Source organism: Heliangelus exortis, chromosome 12, assembly GCF_036169615.1.
Source record: "Heliangelus exortis chromosome 12, bHelExo1.hap1, whole genome shotgun sequence".
Classification (NCBI taxonomy): domain Eukaryota; kingdom Metazoa; phylum Chordata; class Aves; order Apodiformes; family Trochilidae; genus Heliangelus; species Heliangelus exortis.
Genome location: NC_092433.1, coordinates 5,953,227 through 5,976,234, shown reverse-complemented (window position 1 = coordinate 5,976,234; position 23,008 = coordinate 5,953,227). Strand labels below are relative to the sequence as shown.

At 40.4% G+C, this 23,008-nt stretch overlaps 1 protein-coding gene across 2 annotated transcripts in view; it reads right to left on the bottom strand.

Moving 5' to 3' along the window:
- The window catches only part of SFMBT1 (Scm like with four mbt domains 1), an 88,927-nt gene extending 76,556 nt beyond the window's left edge, over window positions 1-12,371 (bottom strand). For both annotated transcript variants that reach the window (XM_071755646.1, XM_071755648.1), the window contains exons 1-2: window positions 12,220-12,371; window positions 7,339-7,433 (exon numbers count right to left, since the gene is read on the bottom strand). The gene's annotated coding sequence lies outside the window, so the exon portion shown is untranslated. The remainder of the gene's footprint in view (window positions 1-7,338; window positions 7,434-12,219) is intronic.
- Window positions 12,372-23,008: the final 10,637 nt, after the last annotated feature.

Below are 23,008 nucleotides of genomic sequence, written 5' to 3'. Positions count from 1 at the left end.
GGTCTGTTTGGCCACTACACACTGGCTTCGATGTCCTGCTATAACTGTCAGCCACAGAAGGGCACCAAGTCTGGCCAGCTTCATGATGCACCACTAGCTTTGTGTCAACTGTGGTCATATGGAAGAGGTTGAAAAGGCACCAAAAGGAAGCTGAATCTTCCTCTCTGGACCTTCTATTATTCCAGCAAACATCCTGAAGCACGGGGCTAATGTACCACAAATACACATTTAATTGTACAGGGATGAAAGCTCTTGATATCCCTGCCACAGGCAGGGCAATACACAAGTCGCCCAACACCATTTTATCACCCAGTTTGGAGGATAATCTGGATAGCAACGCTGCTGCATGGGCACCCTGCCTTCAGACAGCTTGGATGTCTTGCTTCTGTCCTCAAAGCTTTCTAACATCCACTCTTCTGAAACCAGAAACTTTCTCATTTCCAGACTAAATGTATTCACTGCCAATTTATAGCCATTTGTTCTTTACCATTATTACCCTTCAAATTAATTTCACCTCTCTGATATTTACCTAAAATGTCCCTATAAGTAGCAATTAGATCCTCTCAGACTTTCTGCTGTGTTTTTAGTCTTCTAAATAGTTTTTCCATTCTTCAGTGCCCTCTCTACCTTCTGCTCTGCATGCACTGTTCTAAACAAGGGTTTAACAACTGCCTTGTACAGTGATATTAATACTTTGCCATCTACTGAAAATACCTCACTCAATGCATCCCAGAATACATCCATTTTTAAGACCACATTACAGTGGCATCATAGTTATCCTACAGCAAACAAGATATCTGGATTCCTCTTCTCATAATCTCACATTTGATGAACCTCTGAGCTTACTCTCAGTTATTCTAATTAATCTTTAAGTGCATGACTTCTTACTGTTATATTCCATCCCATTTCTGGTACTCCAGGCAATAGATCATCTTCAGCAATTGTGCTAGCACAGTTTAAGAAGATATTATGCCTTAAAAATTGTACCTTGTCTTCTTTTAGAGATTATTTACCATCCAGTCTGCTGAGGGGTTTCCCCTCTTCCATGGCAGCTCACTCTGAACAAACCATCCACACCTTTGGCAATGCCAGGTGGCAAACACTCTGTTCCTCTAGAGCATTCTGCTCCTGAGCCTCTGACACTTCCTGGCTCAAGGCTACCCACAGATTTCTCACTATGCTCCATTTCTGCAACAAAAGCTATCCTTGGCAACACACTAATCTCCAAGAACCATGATGGTTCACCTCTTTCCCTACAGCCTCTCAGTATGACTTGATTCTTGGTTTTGTTTTGATGCAGACTATGGTAGGCCATTTCTTCTACAAAATTAACCTGAATACTTCACGCAAAATAAGCCACATCTTTTAGGATCATCAGCCTTGTAATCATTAAAAACTTATTTATCTTGTTTACATCGAGTGATTAAAGAGAGATTATTAATTTTCTCTGAATCCTCAGTACTGGAATCAGCAAGTTACATATATTGCTAGCACCACACTGCCTTTTCCTTCTGTTGTTCCTTTATATTGAGAAAAGCCTTTTTTGAAGCTAAGTTTTCAAGCTGTGAGCAACATTAGGTAATCAGTGCCCAGGCATCACATCAGTGTCAGCCAATTGTTCCATAAGCAGAATTTTCTGCTCCTTGCAGTGAAACATTCAGCTTGGCTTTTGTTTTACTACAATAATTAGGACCGTACTCCTGTAGACTGTAAATGCCAAGAGGTCCCTCTGACTGCACTGAACTTCTGAGTGCACAGACAGAAGGCTCAAGCTGTCCATCCTAGTGCTATGAACAGGACTGGGGGGGGGGGGGGTTGCAGTCCTGTGCTTGTGCTCAAAGGTAACACTCAGAGCAGAGCATTTCCTTTCAGTGAATTGGGAATAATTCAGTTACAGGAATATTGCAGATGTCAGTGGGAGCAAAATACAGAGGTGATTGCTTTGCTGTTTTGGTAGCCCTCGCTACCAAATCCCAGCTGTACTAACCCAAACCAGTTACAGATATATTAATTCAAACTAGATTCAAGTTGCTTAAAACTTTTTGTCCCTTCTTCTAGAGTATATGATTTTCTTGAATGAGGATTGTGAGATTGGCCCTCATGGAGACATATGAGTACCACATACTGGTCTTACTGGAATTATATTTGTATTGTACATGGGGAGTGCTTCTGAAATCATGGGACCCCTCATGACCCTCATCTGCAAACTGGCCCACTAATAGGGCAAAAGTTGGTGTTTGTGAAAGGAATGGGGCATTATAAGAGCTAAAGGGCAAGCCAGCATGGCTCAGGATGCCCAAAGGGGAGCTGAGGTCCAGCCGAGTTAGTCTAACTCTACTTCACAGGGAGCTCAACACTGTGCTTTGAATTAATTAAATTTTCCCTAACTATAGGGACTTCTTCAGCAAATGCTGTTGGTTTAACTCAGCTTACAATTGCAGTGCTCTCCACTGTTTCAATGGGCATCATGGTACAGCTTGTACTTCTGCAGTAATAACCAGAGATGTAGGTTGAAGTATTTGCAGTTGCCATCTCTGTGGTTGGTGAATCAGACTAACTCTAACCCAAGAGAGAACCCCCTGTGGGTGACCAAGTGACATCCCTGGACTTCTGCTTTGCTCTTCCTGTTCTCAGACTTTGTTTAATCTGAAAATTATGTCAGTTCTAAAGTTGGTAAAAGGCTCAGCTGACAGTCCTGTGACAGACATTCGATTCATCCCCAACGGAATCATAACAGACACAAGGGAAGGGCCACTCAGACCTTGGCTGTTGCAGAAGAATGCTGATGGCACACAAGGTATGTGCAATTCAGACTCCTTCTGTGGCCTTGCTAAAGGTGCTCCCACCATTAACACAGGTCCCAGAAGTGCTGGTAGCTTATGGTGTGAACAGGGGGATGTCAGCAGTTATTGAGGCAACACTTTCCTGTTTCAAATATTCAGGAGAGCTCTGTTTAAAAGGCACTTGGTTGGTGTGGATACCAGGCTCAGCTATAGGTTGGAAAAAGAAACTTACAGGTGGTTTGTTCTGGGCCTTCCTACTTTCTGTTTCTGAGACTCCAAATTCAGCACATAAAAGCTGCAGGGCCCATGTAGCTCCCTTATCTGTCATTTTAGGCAACTGACAAAAAAAGGCTACAGAGCCTTTAGTTAGATGCTCCACTGTCAGCAGCAGAAGAAAGCATCTGTAAACTGGTCCTCACAGTCCACCCACCTTCCACCTTCTCTCCAGCTTAGCTTCTATGCATGCTTTCTTATGCCTGACTGCTTTTTCCACCTGCATTTTGTCTTTCTCATTTCACCTAACAGCTGCACAGCCAATTTTTATTATTTCCTATTAATATCTATTGTACCTCACTTGGGTTCTTTGGTTTATTTTACACTACAGATTAATTCTTAACATTGCAAGGGGAAAAAAGTTCATGAAAAAGAAATGGCTTTTACCAGCCATAATGCTTTTCACTTTACATTTGTGTAGTTTTCCCCTGCCCTTTGTCTAGTCTGTTTAGACTTAGCTTTTCAGTGAGGTTTTTGTTTAACCTGTACTTGTACAACAGCTCCCTGTATATGAGGTACAGAGTTAGCTGGGTCCCCCAGGTTCATGCAGTAATAAGGGAGATAACTGACACAAAGTAGACTCTGTCACAACTTGATTTGAATAATGGCAGAAAGTTGAGCCCTTCACCCATAAAGGAAACAAGTCACTGAAGAAGTGATACAAGCCTAAAACTGAGCCTTCAAGAGTCTGATATTTCAGATCTGAAATCCTGCTCCTTATTCTAAGTCTCCTTGCACACAGGAGGAGATAACATCCAATCTTTCACATTTGCTATTCTGCAAAGGGGCATATATAAATATTTTCTCCCTCCAGGCTACTAGCAGAAAAGGGCACTTCAAAGCTATCTTTGGAAGTTTTATTATAATGTTGCCCCTAGTAAGAAATACTGGCCACAGAAAGCAGAGCCATGGCATCCTACATGCTCCCCAGGGCATAGTCTCTCCTCATACTTCCTATGACTGGATGTTAGGATCCTTGCCAGCTTTTCATATTTTTTTCATACTTAAATAGTTGAAGAATTTGCACATATAGGGTACATTATACAGCTCACAACAGAGAGCAAAACTTCTTAGGCTCAAGCCTGGGAGAGATGAGGAAAGAAGATGTGAGTAACCTCAAAGTTTTCCCAAGCTACTTATAAGTAGATGTGGTTGATGCTCTTTCCCCAGTTTACTATGTGTACCAAGCAGAAAATCATTGCTAACTCTGCAGATTTGTGATAAGAAGATATAACAAGCCCTGTTCCTCCACTCTAGTTGCTTCTAGTCCTTCCTTTTTACTATTTTTGTTTTTGGTAACTAATCTCCAGAATGTTACCAGACCTCCTTCCATCTGGAAGCTCACCACACAAGAAACAGTCCAGCAGTCCCAAAGAGATCCTAACCATGCTCTAATGAAGAACCACTGCCCAGCTCTGAACGTAAAGCTGGACTAGGAGCCCTTTCTTTTTGAGCTGATGATTTTGAAGTTGAGCAAGCAGGGAACTGGTCAGGTCACCCAAGTGCTGAACCAGTATTGCCTGTGTTGAACAGCTTGTGAGTGTCTTGCTGGCTATCTAATGAAAGTATGAACTGCTACAAAATGCTTACTGATTGCAGTAAGAGATCCAAAGATGCTCTTGGTCACCACAGCACAAATGCTGTGTGCAGAGCAGGGTTGGTGGCCGTGCTGTAGAATAAGCTGATCCAAAGCACTGAAAACAGCCCAGGGATAGCCATTGGTATGAAGATTTATTCCCACCCTCCAGCAGCCATTCACAAGGCATAGTAAAGGCTGTGTTGCCTTCACATTAGAAGAAATCTGCTCACATGAAACTAAGGATCCTTAGTCATTTAAGAAAATATTAATTTGATTTTTGCTGTAAGAACAGTATTTTATAGAAAAGGTATGTTTCATTTCACCATAAGGTCAGGCTGCCTGGAGTGGCTGGATAGATTTGGATTCTAATATTACAATCAGGTTGCACTTCTCATTAACACCTTGAGTTTGCTTTCTTGATTTATTTTTAATTATAGACTAAGTAAACAGGTCAGATTTCCCTAAGTGATACTCACTTTGGACTTCTACAAGGTTTACAATTCCTCCAGTTCCTGTGAGATGTGCAGTCTACAAGTGATGCTGGCACAACAAGCAAGTGAAAGGGAAGGAAGGAAGGATCATACTCCACTATCTGTGTCATATTTACATTTCTTTTTCTGTGGCACCAAGAGGATGAGAACATTACAGAGAAGGAGGAATTGCCTAATTAGCACCTTCTCCCAGTACAGTATTTGTCATAGGCACCTGTATGATTATAGTAGAGGACTGAACAGCTATTTGGGCTTGTGGCAGGCAGCACATATGAACATTCAGACACCACTTGCTTTTTCATGTCCCCAATGGCTCTGAAAGCAAATAAGATCCAGGCTCAATAAACTCAGAATAAAAAATGAAAAAGAGGGAAAGAAAGTATGGTCACAAAACAGATAAAAGTTGAGTATATAAATCCTCTGTATAGAAGATACTATGAGAATTAGAATATTCATCTCTACAGGTAAAGCCAAAGCCCTCTATTTATACAATTTTAACTTTGCTCTTTCATGGTTCTCCTCTTCACATTTCTATCCACTTCCCAGATTCTCTTATAATTCCATTTGACATCTACACAAGACAGTTACCATTAACACCCAATTACTTCAGTAAGGCCATACCCTTTCTAAGATTAACTTCCAAATACTGCCTGTACTATCAGTATTTGCTGTATTTGACAATGATCTTGCCAATACTGATTAGCAAGTATTAGCAGGCAAAGAAACAGGGAATGTTTTGGGGTTTTTTAAGAGATACAGATGGGAGAGGCAGACGACAAACTCTGTAATGATGAAGTTTAGATACCATATCAAGACTGTACAAAACCAATACTGTTATTTACCTGAGAACAAATACCCAATTTAGTTGTTTCAGTTTCTAGGCAAAGTGATATCCCCCTGCCCCTGATGAGAAATGCTTATGTAGTTTTGGAAAATCCTGACCATACCAAGAACAGAAAACCAGATTAGGAAGACAGATTATAAACAGCAGTAAAGCAGCCCATCTCCTTTCTTTATACAAGCCAAATGAAACACAGAAATTAAACTAAGAGCGGGAAAACAACTCAGACTTAAAACCATGTTGGGAATACTCCAAAGACTCATTAACAGATGAAAAAGTATGATTATCTTATTAAGAGTACTACCACCCATACAGAAGCTCTGATCAAAACAATAATTAAGCCACCAAAAACAACCCCCCTGCATCATTAAATACTTCTATACAAATAAATTAACTCTGCCAGCCAGAAACATCAAATGGAGATCATTTACCTCAACCAGCTAATAAGTCCAGATACTCAGAAAGCCTCTCACATTCTTACCTGGGAATGTGTTATCATTCTTCTTCCAAAAAATAAAAACCCTCTTAAATAAATGATCTTGACAGCATCCCTATAAATTACTGTATTTACACCACCACAGATAAATCAATGAACCATGTGGCTTGAGATAACAACCTGTCCCTTTGCCAGTGGTGAAAACTGATTCTCTTCCAAGTAGCACATGCAGCTGGGCAGGAATATTTATTTCTGAGCAAAGTAAATGGACATTCAAGTGCAACTGTTGATATGTAGAATCTGGCAACAAATCAATATTGACTTTAAATTACCAATTTATGCCATTACTTTTTAATAGCTATGAATCCTGTTAAAATTCCATAGCATGCCATCCTGAAGTGGCAAAGCCTGTTTAATTTCTTTTGGTTTGTGGGCTTATCAAATTTGAGGCTTTAAGAATCCTGTTATTGGCGAGTGTCAGTTTCTAGCTTTTCTCTTTTATTGGCTGCCTTTGAAATCTCTCCTGAGCTTTTCTATCTTCACTTCAATTTGATTATTTGTCCTGTGTCTGAGAAGGGTGCAGGTTTGAAGCTGGCAGGTGTGTATTACTGCCTCCCCTCTACAGAGGCAACCAATATTACTTGGGGTTTCATGGGCATGGATTAAAGCAGAAATACTGAGCCTTAATTTATCTTCTGTTATGCAGTCTGAAGAAGCTCAAGTATATTAGACAATTTGCTAGATAATGCAAAACTGCTTTCTTGAGCTACATAAATAGCAGTGCACATGTGTATAACATCTTACAGCCTGATTATCAAAAATGGAAGATCAGGATTTCAAAGAATGGCTAAATTCCTAGGGTCAGAATAAAAATTTAGACACAGAAATATGATGTAGAATCCAGGAGCTGAAATTCCCAGAAGGCATAAACTAACCTTTCCAGGTGCACCTCCAGGAACGGATCAGGGCTGAGACACACTAGGAAAGCAACTCTTGTAGGGAGCTTCATTCACTAAAGCCCAACCTGTACCTGTTTAGGGGAAAGCAGAGTAAACCAGTCTCAGAGGTAATCTTCCTGGAATCTTTTCCTAGCAGAAAGCTCAAAGGGGTGTAAAATTACTGGGCTGAAGTAGATTAGAACTGAGGAGCTTTATGTTAGCATGACTGCTTACTTCACAAGACAAGGTCAGCCTGTTCATGGAAGTGAGGAGACAGGAAAACCCATTAGAAGAATCATGAAGAAAGAAAACTTTTTTTTCTAATGTGCTTTGACTAGCTACTGTTGTATCCTTGATTCATGAATATATTAAGCAATGGAACAGGTTTACATGTTTATTCATTTTCTCCCTTAATTTAACAGGAAGTTGTACAACAAATAGAACTCTGCTACCACAGGGAAAAATACAGGCTGCATCCCATGGGAGATGTAGAGATCAGCACAGCCATGAGCATCTGCATTATATCTGGGTTCTTTAAGAGCTACCACCTAATTTTGGAGCACTTGGAAGGTACGTATCACAATGAGAATCAGACCTCATCCTTACTGGCATAACACAATTATTGCTACAGTGTCAGAAGGCAGACCAGTCCCCTGAAGTACCACTGAACAGTTAACTGTTTTGGGGCTTATTTTGTCTTTTGTGTCATCCATTAGGAACTATCTCTGGAGAGAGGATAGTAAACCAGTCTGATCCATTCTAACAAACCCGATATTCTTAAATCATGCTCTTTAGTTTCCCAAATTAACTTACCTCATGGTTTCCCCTTTGTGCCTAGAAAGATTTATTGTTTTTATTCAACCTGAAAATCTGCTGGCATTAGATATATTAGGATACCCACAGGTGGTTCTTTTGTCATCCTATCACTGCAGTAGGAAGATAGCAAAATAAATCAATAAAAACAATGTCTTGGTTGATGCTTGGGGAAACCAATCTGTGGGTGAATATATAGCTCAGCAACAGCCTGCCCTGTGTTCAGACAGCAGTAGGTACTATGGCTCCCACTCACTGGAGATCTCAAATAAGGATTCTGGGTTTTATTTAGCTTTTCCCCACCACTCAGTTTTCTATCTAATTCTGTGTCCTTTTAAAAATAATGGTTTGTTATCTTTTTTTTTTTCCCCCAGATACACGCTAGAGTGAGGGTTATTTTTCCACAAGGTCATATTTTCTTTTACTTGAACACAACATTTGCAGCAAAAGCCTATTATAAAGCTGGTTTTCAGTTGCCACTATCCCACATTATCCCACATTTGTTTTCAAAGACTATATGCAAATTATGCCAGTGCTGCCTTCTGCACGTCCTCCATTTTATTTTCTATTGAGACTGAATGTGAAGAGCTGCAGTCTATTTAGAAGATCATGGTTGTTGCAGCACTAAACCAAAGCTATTTCCAAAAGTGAAATTTCTTAGAATCAGTGTATTTTTTTCTGCTTATAATAGAAACAAGTATGACTATCCTGAGCCTTTAATTATCTTCCCAGGTCTGAGATTTGAAGGGAAGCAGAGTGGGTATGGAAAGAAAAGCTGCTGATTAGTGAATCCATTTATTTATGCTCTGCTACGGAAGCAGAGTGGAGATTGCTGGAGTGAAGAGAAACAAGTGGCAATGTACTCCATAGCTGCATTCTCCAAATTATTTTTCCCAAGGAACATGGTGGACATTAGCAGGCACAGGCAGAGGCACAATTAGCCAGTTCCTGCAGAGAACAGCCTCTAGTTGAACTTGGTACCCACAGCCCCAGGACAGGCAGGGCAAGCTTCTGCTGCCCCCCATGCTTGTCTGGCCAGGGACATTCCCACCACAAAAAAAAAGCATGCAGGATGGTTTACACAGACATGTGTATGTATTGCCTTGGATTACATGTCTTTTCTGGACTCTAGATTAACTGTCAGAGGATTATTACTCAGAACTTGAGCTAGCCTGAGGAATGAAGCAGTGTCTGTCAGGATCTAGCTATCTCTGCCCTCAGAAGAAGGCTGCTTTTGTCCTGCTCTTGTAAAGCCAACACTGATCTCATACTTGAAGTCACTGATAACTCAGAACCGATATAGCTATAACTGAAACCATTTAATAATTGAACCTATTGAAGGACCTTTACTGGGAAGCACAGCCTTGTTATCCTATTAAGGGAAGACTGGCACTGTGTGTGTTGCAGATCTGGTTAATAGATTTCTGGTTTTATCTTGAATACAGTAAGCAAGTGCATATGCAAAAAGCAAACAACACAAGGAAGAAACAAAGGCTGTTTCCTACAGGTGCTGTGTCTACTCTATGGAATATATTTCTTACCTTTTCAACCAAATATAAGAGGTATTCAATTATGTACTCAGGTACGTAATACTCTCCCTGAGTTTTTAACCCTGTTTTCCAGAGTCCTCTGGTTTAAAGTCCCCTTACTGTAAAGCAGGTGCCCCTTTGTGTTCCTGAAGATGCAGAAGCTCTGCATCTCACTGTCAAGGAGAGCATTTGTTAATTGTTTCCATGAAAACCTAGAGTGAATAAACATTTAGCTAAATAGCTAAAACATGCATAAGGTACCCTACACAATTTTTAGCTCTGTCAGCTGCAGCACAAGATGCTCGTGTAGCAGGAACAGTCATGCCAGATGTTAGGAATGAATCTGCTTGTTTCCACTGCATTTCCATTTTGGTAGGCTTGTTTTAAGTCTGTGACAATTGGGCAGAGACCTTGCTGAGGTAGCAAAACCCTCCCTGTGCCCTAGAATATCTGATACTCCTCCAGGACCAGAGCTTTTCTGATTTGTTTGCATACATGACTGGTCAGGAAGCCTTGTGATGGGACTAGGAGCCAAGACAGGGTCACCTTATTTATGAGTAAAGGGGCAATGGAATTACTACTGTGAAGCAAGGAAAATACTTTTTCTTTTTTTAAACACTCATGGTTTGCTGCAGCAAGAAATAATGTGGGGGACTGATTACCAAAGCTGCTGATTTAAGAATTTGGTTTGCTCTTCTATATCCCCTATGCAGCCCGATTTCTTTTTTGTTTGGTTGGTTTTGTTTTTTGTGGGTTTGGTTTTTTGTGTTTTTTTTTGTTCAAAGACTGGACAGCAGAGGGTGCCAAACCCCCAAGAGGGAGAGCACCCATCCCCACCGAGCTCTCATGCATCACCTTGATTCCCTCGCGTTGATAGCTCTACTCCAGCAGGAGTGGTCAGGCCACACGGAGACACTTGAGAGCCGCGTGTTCCATCTGCGCTGCTGGCTGTGCTGGAGTGTATTATCTCGTTTGGTTGTGTCAGCACTTCCGTAACAGTTTATAACCTCTTACTTTGTGGATCAATCAAGGCTATTGCAAGCCAAGTTATTTTCTCTCTGATGTGCAACTGGCACTCAATGTTATCTCAGGAATCTGAAGCCATGTTTTGTTATCAGGATGTTGCAGAGTCGACTCACTAAATTAAAAGCAAGCACTTGATCATACAGAGCTGAGCATATACCCTCCTCCACCTTTAACATGTGGCACAAATATGACACAGCCACCAATGAACTAAATTTGTTAAACCTAACATGATTTGTATGCATCTTTTTGCTCTGGACAAAGAAACATGAGATTAAAACACCGACAGCTCTGAAATCCCATTCTCATCCTACAGTGAATTATGAAATGAAGTGGTATTATATTAGGAGGCATATCTTCCTGTTGTAATAAAAAGATACACATTCAACATTTTCTGCAAACACTACTCATGGGAATGAGATGAAAATTGGTCCTCGAGTAGTAACTAGTTACAATAGCTTCTAGGAGTGCCTACAGATTATTCTGATTGTATTTAGAAGCCAAATCCTAAACTCCCCATTGTATTCAGATTCTTGTTCTTTGATGGAGTAAAAATTGCTGCACTTGGTCCAAACAACATTTGTTGCTCTTCTATTTCTTGCCAGTTCTGTCCTGAGGATGAGCATTGTCAGATGGCCAATTTTACTGTTCTTGTACCTGATACATGTAATACACTGCCCTATTATTTCCATGCAGGAATGGGATCCATCATTCCTAATTGAAAATTCTGCAGATAACAATTGATAACTTGTAAACAGTTACTCACTTTGAATGAGTTATGTAGGCTCTGTTTACTTAATCTAGCTATTTGTCAGCTTTATCAGTCACTTATCAACAGAAGCAGAAAGCAGGCCACATATTATCCATTCATCATCCCTTCCTGCCTCTGTAACACATGCAATACATATTACACGTTCCACAGCACTGGTGAAATAGCTCATAATACAACACTGCCAGCAGAACCAAGTTCTCAACACCACAATACTACATACATATACATATGCAATGCTACATCCTCAACACCAGAAACTTGTAGAGCACTTCATAGCAGTGGTAATATTTTCATTCAGTTCCAACACTTGGGCCTAACAAATTAATTTGTTGCAAATGCAGGGCTGCTGCTGGCAGTGAGGACTGGAGGTCCTGGTGTTGGGCTCCAGGCTGGGCCGGGAGCACCTGACAGCCCCTGCAGTGCCGGGGAGGACATTACCTCAGGACACAGAAGCGCAAGGAAGGAGATGCAGTTAGAGAGGCTCAACGGTCTTTTGGGGTACAGGCAGGTACAATTTTTAATATCTTTGTGATATTAAACATGATATTCAACTCAATTTGGGTAGAAAGTAACAATTCCAAAGGTATTTTGTCACAAAAATGTCCTGTAATTGCCTACTTTACAGGTAGTGTGATGCCCTTGGCCTGTAGGCAGCAGTACTCAGGGCTATACTCCCCTCAGGCAGCAAAACTTGATAACTTTTACATCCCAATTAAATTAAGAAAACCAGCACCACCTCACCTTTTCAGTCTTCACCAATCCTGTCAGTGTCCCAAGCTGAAGGGAAGGGCTTTGTCCGGAAGGTGAAGTTTGCCACAACTATGTGGCCTCAGTGGCAGCTTCTCCCTGCACACATCTCACCTCTGGGGTCTGGCAGCCTCTTGTGGGACTCAGTTACCAGTGGAGGAGCTGCAGCCCGTACCACCCTGAGGAGAAGGTTCTGGAAAGGTCCAATCCCAGTAGTGCCAGTGGGTGGGTGTGTGCACCACAAACCCCCACAGACAAGATGGCCGCCTTCCCTCTCCTCCCCTCAGCTGTGCTGAGGCCGTTGGCCGTTTCCCGCCCCAGCCCCCTCTTTTTCCTCACAGAATTTTTACTGAGGTGATGGGTGCCCCTCACCCCCACTTCTCTACCTCATACTTAACCCCCTGCATTTCTTTTTACCTCTAAAATGTGCCCTCCTTGCCACCTCCCTGCCCCCAGTGCTGGCAGGGACAGGCCAAGGGCTTCATCCAGCCCAGAAACACAGCACAGGTGCTTCTGTCATGATTTCAATCTGAACAAAATTATTGTATGCTTTAACAAAAGCCACCTACTGATAAGCAAAGGTTAGAAAATCACCAGCTCTGCCCTTATCCAGCAAGAAATACTTCACTGCTCAAAAAAAAAAAAAAAAAAAAATACACCAGCCACACACAAAACAAGGGCATTGGGCTCAGTACACAAACTTGAGTAACAACACCAGAAAAGTAGTATTATTTCTCTGCAACCCTTTCAGTAAAGTCTGTCAGGAAGATTAGGACTCAGAAAAACTTTAAATAAATAAGCTTCTTCTACTAGTTCTTTACAAGAAAAGGTAGAAAACTCTATGGATTTAAGACGTACAATGGCATGAAAGATATTTTTGGTTGAAAATACCAATGGAAAGATTTTTAAAAGTTATTATTTTGTAGTTCTCACAAATCCCTTGTTACCTATCAGTTAAGTATTTGCTGCTGCTTATTTCCCCCAGATGTTCCTTTGTTTCTTCCTTGGAACTGGGGAGGATAGTTGTGTGGATTACTACTGTGATTAGCAATTTTCTTTCCAAGGGAAAACCTGTGCTGTTTTTTAATCCAAAAATCCACATGCCTCTTCTGAGCTGGAAAAATAAAACCTTACAAATAGTGCAATAGGGCCTTTAAATCACTCAAACATGAGTTAGCAATAGTGTAGAAGCTGAAGAGCTGAATTGGCTCCACTGGTCACACCACAGTGAATTAGGAAAGGGGGTTTTGGAAATCTCTTGGATATGTGGCTCCCAGGAACCCTACTTTGGGTAGCTAGAACCTCCTAAAACTAATCCTCTTCATGACACTGCCAAAGGGAATGTGGAACAACTTTAAAAATCACAGTTAATGTGGCCATGCAGTCATTGATCCTTAGCCCAGTTCACTAGTAAATTCTGCAGTGTAGATGAGCCCTTTGGAGAGCTTAATATGTTAAGTGAATCCATTACCTTTTGCTGATTTATTTTATAATGGCTCATTTACATGCACTGCAAAATGGTATTTTTATACTAGTAGAAAGGCACAGATTGCCTCTTTGCAGTCATACAGGTTTTCAATTTTAGACAAGATCTTTAAAAAATTGACAGTATTATGAAGTTCCAAGAAGCTTTTCAAAGTCACTTAGGTTTCTAAAATCTATTACAGTTATTTTTTCCTTCGTATTCCAAAGGCTGTATTGTTGGATTCATGGCACTAACTGATCCTGTTGTATATGCTGAGCAATATGAAATATAGGGCACTAATGTTTTAAAGTCTCTTCAACATTTCTCAAATTGACTGTAAAATGTGGCATTTCTACAATACACGATTGTTTGGCAGGATATAAAAGCTTACTGGTTCTCATTTGGGTGATTTGCATAACTTGTTCATGGCATCATTTGTAAATATTATGCCCATCCCAAGCTGCTGATGATAAAAGAATAATATTGCTTTTGCCAAAGCACATCATACTACAGAGGAGAAAAAAAATCTTCTGGTCCAAAACCAGTGAAGCTATACAAAGTGAGTTAAAATTTTATATTGCACTAACATCAGGAAATCACTTTTGATATCTATTGGAGAAGATAAAAGTGAAAAAAATTAAATCCAACTCTTTTCACTGTGCGAAGTGGTTCTACGAGGACTGGACAGGTGAAGGAGCAGAGGCTATTCCTGAGGAGCCATTTACTGTGAGTATGCTTTGTACCAGCACCCAGAAAGACCCTTTGCTGTACAGCAGAGAAGATGGGCTGGGCTCAGAAGGGTTCTTCTGACTCCCCAGGCTTGCTGCAGATTAAGATGTAGCCAGCAATTCTGTTCCATGCAGACAGATGACAATTCAGTTTGCTCACTGACCTGTGTTGACTCTTCAGTACTAACAAAACCAAAACACTGCTACAAATCTATTTCACCCAAAGAGACTGAATACAGAGGAAAAGCTCATTTACTTAGCATGGCAGGGCAACTTCCAAACAATCGTTTCAGAGTGTAATTTAATATTCATGACTATCCTAGAAGGTTGCAATTTTGACTCATGCTGCAGAGTTTACTGGCCTGTGCCTGCTTAGGAAAGGTCCTTCATGGGACGCTGTATTTCTTGAGCACTGTTTCAAACTCACTGTGTTAGAAGCTGTGCCAAAATCCTTGTGCTAACTTTTGCTCTTATAGTTGAACTGCCTGTTGTAAACTTTCAGGAAATATGCCAGGTGCTAAGAGATGCTAATATATCTAGCTGGGAAGATAACAATTTAACAAGGTACTGTTTATACATCATCTGAGTCAGAGCTCTGGAGTTACCGGTGTGCTGCTGGGCAGGGAAGGTAAAATACTGCTCAGCTCTGCTCAACCCGACAGCTGAATTAACCAAAGCATTTGTCTCCTCTGCAAGTACTAAACCACAGCAAATATCTCAAAAAGATGCAGCCATTTCTTAAATCAGTGAAATTTAATGCCTTGATTTGGATACTGCTTTTCCTCCTCACCTTGCATTTTTCTACTTCTCAGATCTAGCAAACCATAAATGAGTGGCTTTTCTTCAATCAGACCTTAAAGTAGGGGAAAAAAATTGTAAGTCAGCAGCCAAGGTGAAGGAATTCTCAGAGAAAGCACTTAGCATTATTTTCTATGGTGAATCTTTGCCTGCTAGGTTGTATTTGGGAAAAGAGGCAGGAAAAAAAGTTAGAATTTGCTTTCATCATAAAAAATGGAAAAAAAAAGGGAAGGTGTCTTATTACTTCTATAAGGTATACATATTCTTTTCCTTTAGTAAATAGATGCCAGTAATAATCTCAATTACAGGAATATTTTTAAAGTACAGTCTTGGCAATTTAGTAGATTTAGCAAATGAAAAGCATTATAGACTGTATTCTTCCCATCTCAACTACAACAAGAATGAAACAAGATTTTAAGACACAAAACCCACAATGTTTTGCCAAAGTAAGACTGGAAATGTTTCTAGGAATTTAATACTGGTTATACTTTTCTTATTTGCCACAAACCAAGATAAACTCAGGTAATTAATTTATACTGTTGAGTTGAGTTCAAAGCCACTAGTTTTTGAAAGTAGGTCTATCTGGGCAATAAAGCTTGGAAGTATGGGGAAAAATCTTCTTTGTAAAGATGTGTTTTTAATCAAATAATGCTACATTTGAGAATAGAAGGTAAATTAACATTTCAGCCTTGTTCTTGGAGCTCTGTATGGGTGGTCTTTAGGTGATATTACAAGACTTAGTTCCTGTTGCAGTAAGAAGCAAGCTTTTATTTAAAAGCTCTGAAAAAGCTGAAGTCTGTGTTTTGGAAGTATGAAATGAGGGCAGATAAGGATTTGTATTTTTGACTTTGCAAATACCATCGCAATATCTGCACATTTATCTGCTGTAAAATCTGCATCACAGCAGGTCAGGAAAACACTTCCCTTTGCACAAATATTTGAGATTTGAGCACATTTTTGCCTCAATCTGTGTTAGGAGTAGCACATGTTCTTTCAAAATTGTCTGTAGAATTGGAACATATTTTGTGTGCAAAGAACCTTGATTCAGATTCGTGGTCCACTGATCTCAAAGAAGAAACTGAACTTAAGATTTTACATTAAATACCAGCAGCTGGTCACTCAGGAGGTTGGTAAAGCTCTCTAGGTTTAATCAGAATTAGATCCAATAATTTATTCTTAAAAATCTGTACCTTTCTGCAAACACTTTGCTTTGATGGGTCCACATTTTTAATGAAAAAGCAGGGTATAAAAATGTTTCTTAATAACTTTCCTCTGGATTATACAAATACATTTCATGATCCCTACTTAATTACTGCTCTGTATGCATATCAGCACTGGGTCCAGAAAGCCCACCACACAGGGGAAAAAAAAAAAAAAGAAAAAAAGAAAAAAAAAGAATACTTAGCATTCAGCATTTCCAGAATCTGAACGAGCTGAGGGAACAGGTCAACCAAAGAATCCCCTCTGCTAAGTAAAAGGGACCCAAGAGTGCTCCAGCATTGTCTGTACTATGCTTTTTTGAGCCACGAAATATCTCAAGACACAAAAGGTTCCTGCTGGTGCACAGCAACAGCCACACAGAACAGCAGTGATCCCTAGAAAAATTATTTTCCAAAGGCCATTTTCCCTGTGCTGGAAGTAGCTCAGCAGACAGCTTCTCCTTTACAGTTCAAGCATCATTGTTGGAATCAGGCTTGTGAAGGGAACACAGCTGTGGAAAGGAATACCAACCTGGGCCTTCTGCAGCTTTCAGGAGAGCACTGCAACTTGTCAGGGAGCCTCTAGAAAGAAAATCCTAAAAAACTATCTATATGCTGACAGCAAAGTGCCTGCATGTAGTTGTGAGGTTGTAGCTTCCTGTGCATTGGCCACAACAAAATGCCATGGTTGTTCACAGGACTTGGCTGGAAATCTGACAAGTCAGTAAAACAAAGTGAAGCTGTTGGTCAGCTGGGCTGAAAGCACACAGCATCTACCTAGTAAAGAATTTGACACAACAGAAATGAAAGGTCAACTATTCAATAAAAAACAGACAAAATCTGGAGCTGTAGCTCATCGTGGTTAGCTGGTATGGCACTGGAATATGTACATGTCCTGGAAAACAAATACATTGCTCTGCAACCAGCTCCATCCCAGCAAAACTTAGTTTAAACAGGCACCTCAGAACAGATCCAGCCCCAGAGACAAAGCACACAAGTTGCTGAGGACTGTCATCCTTATGGAGTGACCACGACATGACAAACAAGGCTTACCAAGGGGAATGAATTATGAGATGATCCAACACAGAGCCCCAGTCCTTTAGCTGAAAAAGATTTTAAGAACCTTAAGCCATTCATAAGGAACAGGTGTGGACCTTGTATTTGACTAAGTCTCCCACTACAGCAAGGCTTAGATAAAAAGGCAGCAGCTGGAAATGAATAGATGGGACTAGCAGCAGGAGGAAAATAAACATAAATTGCACCTTCTGAAAGACAGTGCTAATGTGTTAGTGGGAATGTGTTAATCCCCTTCCAGTATGCACATCTAGGAGCTGCTGCAATTATCATGCGGAGCATGGAAAACCAAAAACATGTGATGAAAGGAGAGGCCTCAGAGTCTAGTAGATGCTCCAACAAGATTTTTTTTAAGGAGTCACTCACTTCAGTCTCATTCTTTCTGAGCACAGGGTGGGATGTGGTTATTAAACACCACTGGCCAAAAAAGAGTCCTGAATTACAGGAGGAGATGAGAGCACAGCATCACAGCTTATGCTCTCCCGTCTCAAATCAGCTGCAAAGACTGTGTTTCTGTAATGCTCACTGGTCCTCACTAACCTTTGGGTTGACTGAGGGACCACATAAATTGGTGAGCTGTGCTATGGATGAAAGGAGAGGGATTAATTCTTTTAGCACACTTAGAATCCCCTGCAGGTCTGTCATGACAGAGTGGCTGAAAGCCCTGGGCACTCTGTTGAAGAACAATACAACCTGATTTTTTTTTTTTTAATTTACTTCTAATCCTCAAAATAGTTTGAAACAACAACAAAAGAAACTGTAAGCATGTGAAAAACACGCTGGAAGGTCTGATTTCAGTAGAGCAATATTTGCTCCTGTGACAGCTATAACACCACAGGTTATATTGTTATTATATTTGATTTTTCAAAGGACTGACCACAAAATAAACCTTGACATAGCCAAAATTGGACGGTACTAATGAAGCACCCAAGAGAACAGCATGCTGTTCCTCTATGTGAGCAGCAAATAGCTGGTAATTAAATAGCTGTCTGTGGGGGGTTCCTGATGTATTTTTATTAACTTTTTGTGTATACTGCCTACACGCTCCAGAGTGACCAGTAAGGTAGGTTACGTGGCATTTGAAGCTGAATGTCCCGAGGTGAACAATCTAATAATCTGACAGTGCACAATATTGTAAGTGCTTCAACCTCCTCACTTTCTTGTGGTGGATGCACAATTAATTTTTGATCTGGAGAGGACTGATTGACATTTACTGGCAATGCATACACCTGGTTTAAAGCAGAGATTTCTTTCTTTTTCTATGACGTGCAATACACAATTCAGGTAATATCAGATAAATAAGATCTATATAAAAGGTTGCAGCTGCTTAGTGGTCTGAAGCTATTTTTTTTTTTTTCCACTGACAGTAGAAACTGAATGTACCTAGTATAAAAAGTTTTTGGTTTGAAGACTGAGTGTTGAGCATTAAAATTCAGTTTTACAGATAAATGCCATAATATTTTACATTGAAAACCAGCAATTAGCAGAGCCCAATCTGAAGGATGCACAGTTAAGGAGAGAAGATTAAAAAAGATAAATCTTGTATTGCAGTTTTGCTTTATTACTGATTAGTAGAAAACATAAAATTATTCAAGAAAACAAAACGGGCACACACTGTTTTAAAGACTTTTAAGCTGTTAAGTAACCTGACTTCAAGGGAAGATTGTGGAAGATGGACTTGCCTTTTAAAGGATAACAGCAAATACTAACACAATAGCAAGTAATCAGAGATTATGATGATTGGCCAAATATCCTCAACATGAAACAACGAAACGTGTAGCATTTAAAATAACACTTATGCCTAAGGACTTGTTAATCCCTATAGGAGCCTGAGCAGATGTATAAGTAAGGGTGACATCCATAAGAAATGCCTTGAGATGCCCCTGGTCTTTGTTTGAAATGCCAAAGGGAATATTCAGCACATGGTCTTTGAGACAAATGCTCTTTCAACCAAAAAAACCCACAACCAGCACATTAAGTTCAGGTTTTGTCACTACTTCTCAAAGGACTGCCAGACTTGGTGTGTTGCTGAGCCTGAAATAGGGCACAGTTTCCACTGGGATGATTGGTGCAATGGACTGAAGGGGTGGCTTTCTCCAGGTCCTCCTGCTGCTGTGGCATCACTGGAGGGTGGCTGCTGCCTGCTGCCGTGCAAGGACTGCTCTCAAGGAGCACAGGGGAGTGGGCAGCTATTTGGGAACTACTTTGTGTGTTGCAGACAGTACATTGACATTGCACTGTGCAATTTAACAATCTAATATTCAGCTACCAAGCTGCCACATTTTCAACAAATCCTTGGAGAGATGTAGGAATCCTATCAAAACTGCAGCCTTATCACTCCTTGGAAATTTTCTGACGTGCAGCAGAGCAGAGGGTATGTCTTATATTGAAAATAAGATCAGACATTTCCTTTGTCTGACAGCCAACTGTGGTTAATGGGATTCTAATTTAATCAGAGGACAGAATGGGGCAGATGTAACATTGATAAATTGTAACAGGGATCAACACGCAAGAGTAATGCAGTCAGGAGATGCTGTGGAGAGCTACAACTGCTTGAGAAACTATAAACCTCCCAAAAGGATTTTGCATACAACAAGTGGGTCAGTCCCACAGGATAACAAACTGAAGCACACCTGGATTTGAGGACTGCTCTGAATTTTCTCATTGAGAGATTAAGAAAACATTCCCATTATTTTTCAAAGGAGACTGAGTTGTTTCGAAGAGCACCACAAGCATGACTGGGAGAGAGAAAATGTAGTGAGGTGAGAGCTCATTCAAAACCTTGCTTTTTGCTTCTCAGTTACAGTGTCCTCACTGAACATGAGCTACTCCTGCTTTCAAAGACTGCTGTGTGGACACCTCTTTTATGTGCCCCTGGAAGCAGTCCAAAGTGCAGTAAGTTGCTCTGCACCATTCACCATGGACTCCCTCTCCTAGAACTAAAGCTTCAAGGCATCAGGATAAACTGGAAGAAGATCCTTGCCACATCACTGGACCTCCTTGCCACAGGAGGTAGTAAATGTAAATATTCATAGGAATTCAAAACTTACAGATTAATGAAAGAAAACCCAGCCAAGTCTCTTCAAGATAGGCAAAATCACTGGTTTAGAAAAGATTTATGCTGCAGATGACTGAAGACTGGCAGTGTATTTTGAGTGGAATCACCATATGCTTGCCCTGGTGCCATGCCATTCCCCCAGCACTTACTACAGGCCAGAGCAGGACTATCAAGATAGATGGGTCTTTACCCTGACTCAATCCTTTATTATTTTCTGCAGCAATTGTAAATATCCCTGTCCAAAGAAATCGGTGCTTTACAGTAAACATCTGGACCTGTTTTCTTCCCAGTGATTATTAGCTGATTCAGCTGCATAAATTAACCTCTCCAAACAGCAAAGGCTCACGGAGTACTGTGTGGCTTCCTGAGAGGTTCAGTGCTGCTGGGATGTTCAGGGATGTCTAGTTGATAGACTTCAGCAAGGCATATTTAATATATGTAAATAGGCTTTTTACGATGAGTAATGGTGCCAAATTTTCCAGATTGCTAGCACTGTCCTCCATTAAAGAGGGAGGACAAATTTAGCAAAATACATTATTAGGGGAGGGAGCAGCAATGCTAGTGAGTAAATCTGGTGATGCTCTTAATCTTGGGAAACAGAGAACAGATATCCTTGCTTCTTATCAAGGTCGATATTATACACTGTCAAACTGCTAGAAATAGTTGCTGGCGTTGTTCTGTTTCGAGAGATTTAGTGAGAATACAACAAATTAAGTAAAAAACCAAAAGTACACTATCACAAGGACAAAAAGAGAGTATTATTGACAACTAAAACTGAAATTATGTTACTTACCAGATAATGCAAGTGATCCGAGTCAGAATTAAAATGCCACTTAATGCAAATATTTAAGTATTAAATATTGGAAAGATACTTAGATATACCACAAAAAGAAGAAAACATTAAAACTCTCACATTCCTAATGTAATTTATTCTAATCTGGCAACAAAATCTTCAAGTATATTAAACATATGCTGTGTGACTTCACAGGGCAAAGTTACATTGCTTTAGATGCTAGAATTCCTATATGGTCACTCCTCTTCAATTTCAATTTGGTAAAACACGAAAATGTAGAAGAAACTTTTCCATGGCAGTGCAGACATTTGAATGGATGAAGCAGTTTCAGTTAGCAGTGTGTGAAGAAGGCAGTTCTAGAGAATGAATGCTATGAGAATTAGCCAAAACAGATTTTGGATCTTCTCTCAACACTCAATTCATCTTGCTTAATCTATTTGATGTTTTATTCATGATTTTTGAGTTCATTTACAAAATTACAATGCTTAACTGAATTGGTACTTTGCTGACAGACCTTTTAAAATTCCTCATGAACTCTTTTTCATGGTAGTATGATGCAAAATGCTATTGAAAAATAGCTATTTTATAAACCTTGGGAAAGCTAGGTAATAATTGCAATAACACACTCTATTGATTTGATTATCACCAGATAAACACACTTCTTGGTTGGCTGAATGTGCCAGGCATGATGCACACACTGCAAGGAACTTGGTGATTTCAGAGTATGGTGTCTGCATGCACTTTGTGATCAAATTACTTTAGAGGCTGTAAAGGGACAAGTTGACTTCTGTAATTACCAACCTGTGCTATTTTTGATTGTCCAGGACAATTTTAAAAGAGCTCCAGAACTGCCTGCTTCTGCATACCTTTCACTTTAATTCAATGTTTAGCTGATTGTCTAAAATTCAAGCTAGGCTAAACCAGGGTAGAAGATGGCTTTTCTGGTTTGAGGATCTCTCATCCTCTCTTTCGGATTAGAATTCTGTGCAGAAGGTCTGCAGTAGTTGAGCAGGCAAAGTACTGTGGGAAGGCAAAGCTGAGGAGCACAAAAGTAGTAGCACAAAAGTAGTCCCCAGTGCAGAAGCGTCCACTTGTAACACACCTTGACAGGCTGCTAACTCCTTACTGCTACAGAATAGGAGCCCAGAGCCTAACCCTCTCCCCACAGAGCTGGTGAGAAGAAAGATCCACTTTGTGGAAAGGAGCCTCAAACTCGGTGTGAATCAAAACTTCAGCCTCCCAAGTCCAAAGTCTGGTCTAGTCTCCAAAAGCAGCTGTATTTTTAACTCCATTGAGCAGGGCTTGCCAGGGGATGGGCTGCTCCCAAGGAAGCAATTTGGCAGAGTCCTCAGAAACAGAGAGCTGCGTCAGCACAAAGTGCTGGGCTTTGCCTTTGTAATTACCAGTAAAGAAAGAAATCTTGGTATTCTGACAGATACTGTCAGGTCTGCTCAGGAACTCTCCAGATTTTGGGATTTACTAGGAAAGGAATATGATCATCCACAATGTTTATGCATCGTGACAACCACGAGCTCTTCTGGTCACCATCCCTCTCAGGCAGAATTTACTAGAAGTGGAAAGGACATGAAGATGGGCAATAACCAGAGTTAGGGCTTGGCTTCTCATTGTGGAATGACTACATAAACTAGGACTGGTAACACTGAGAGA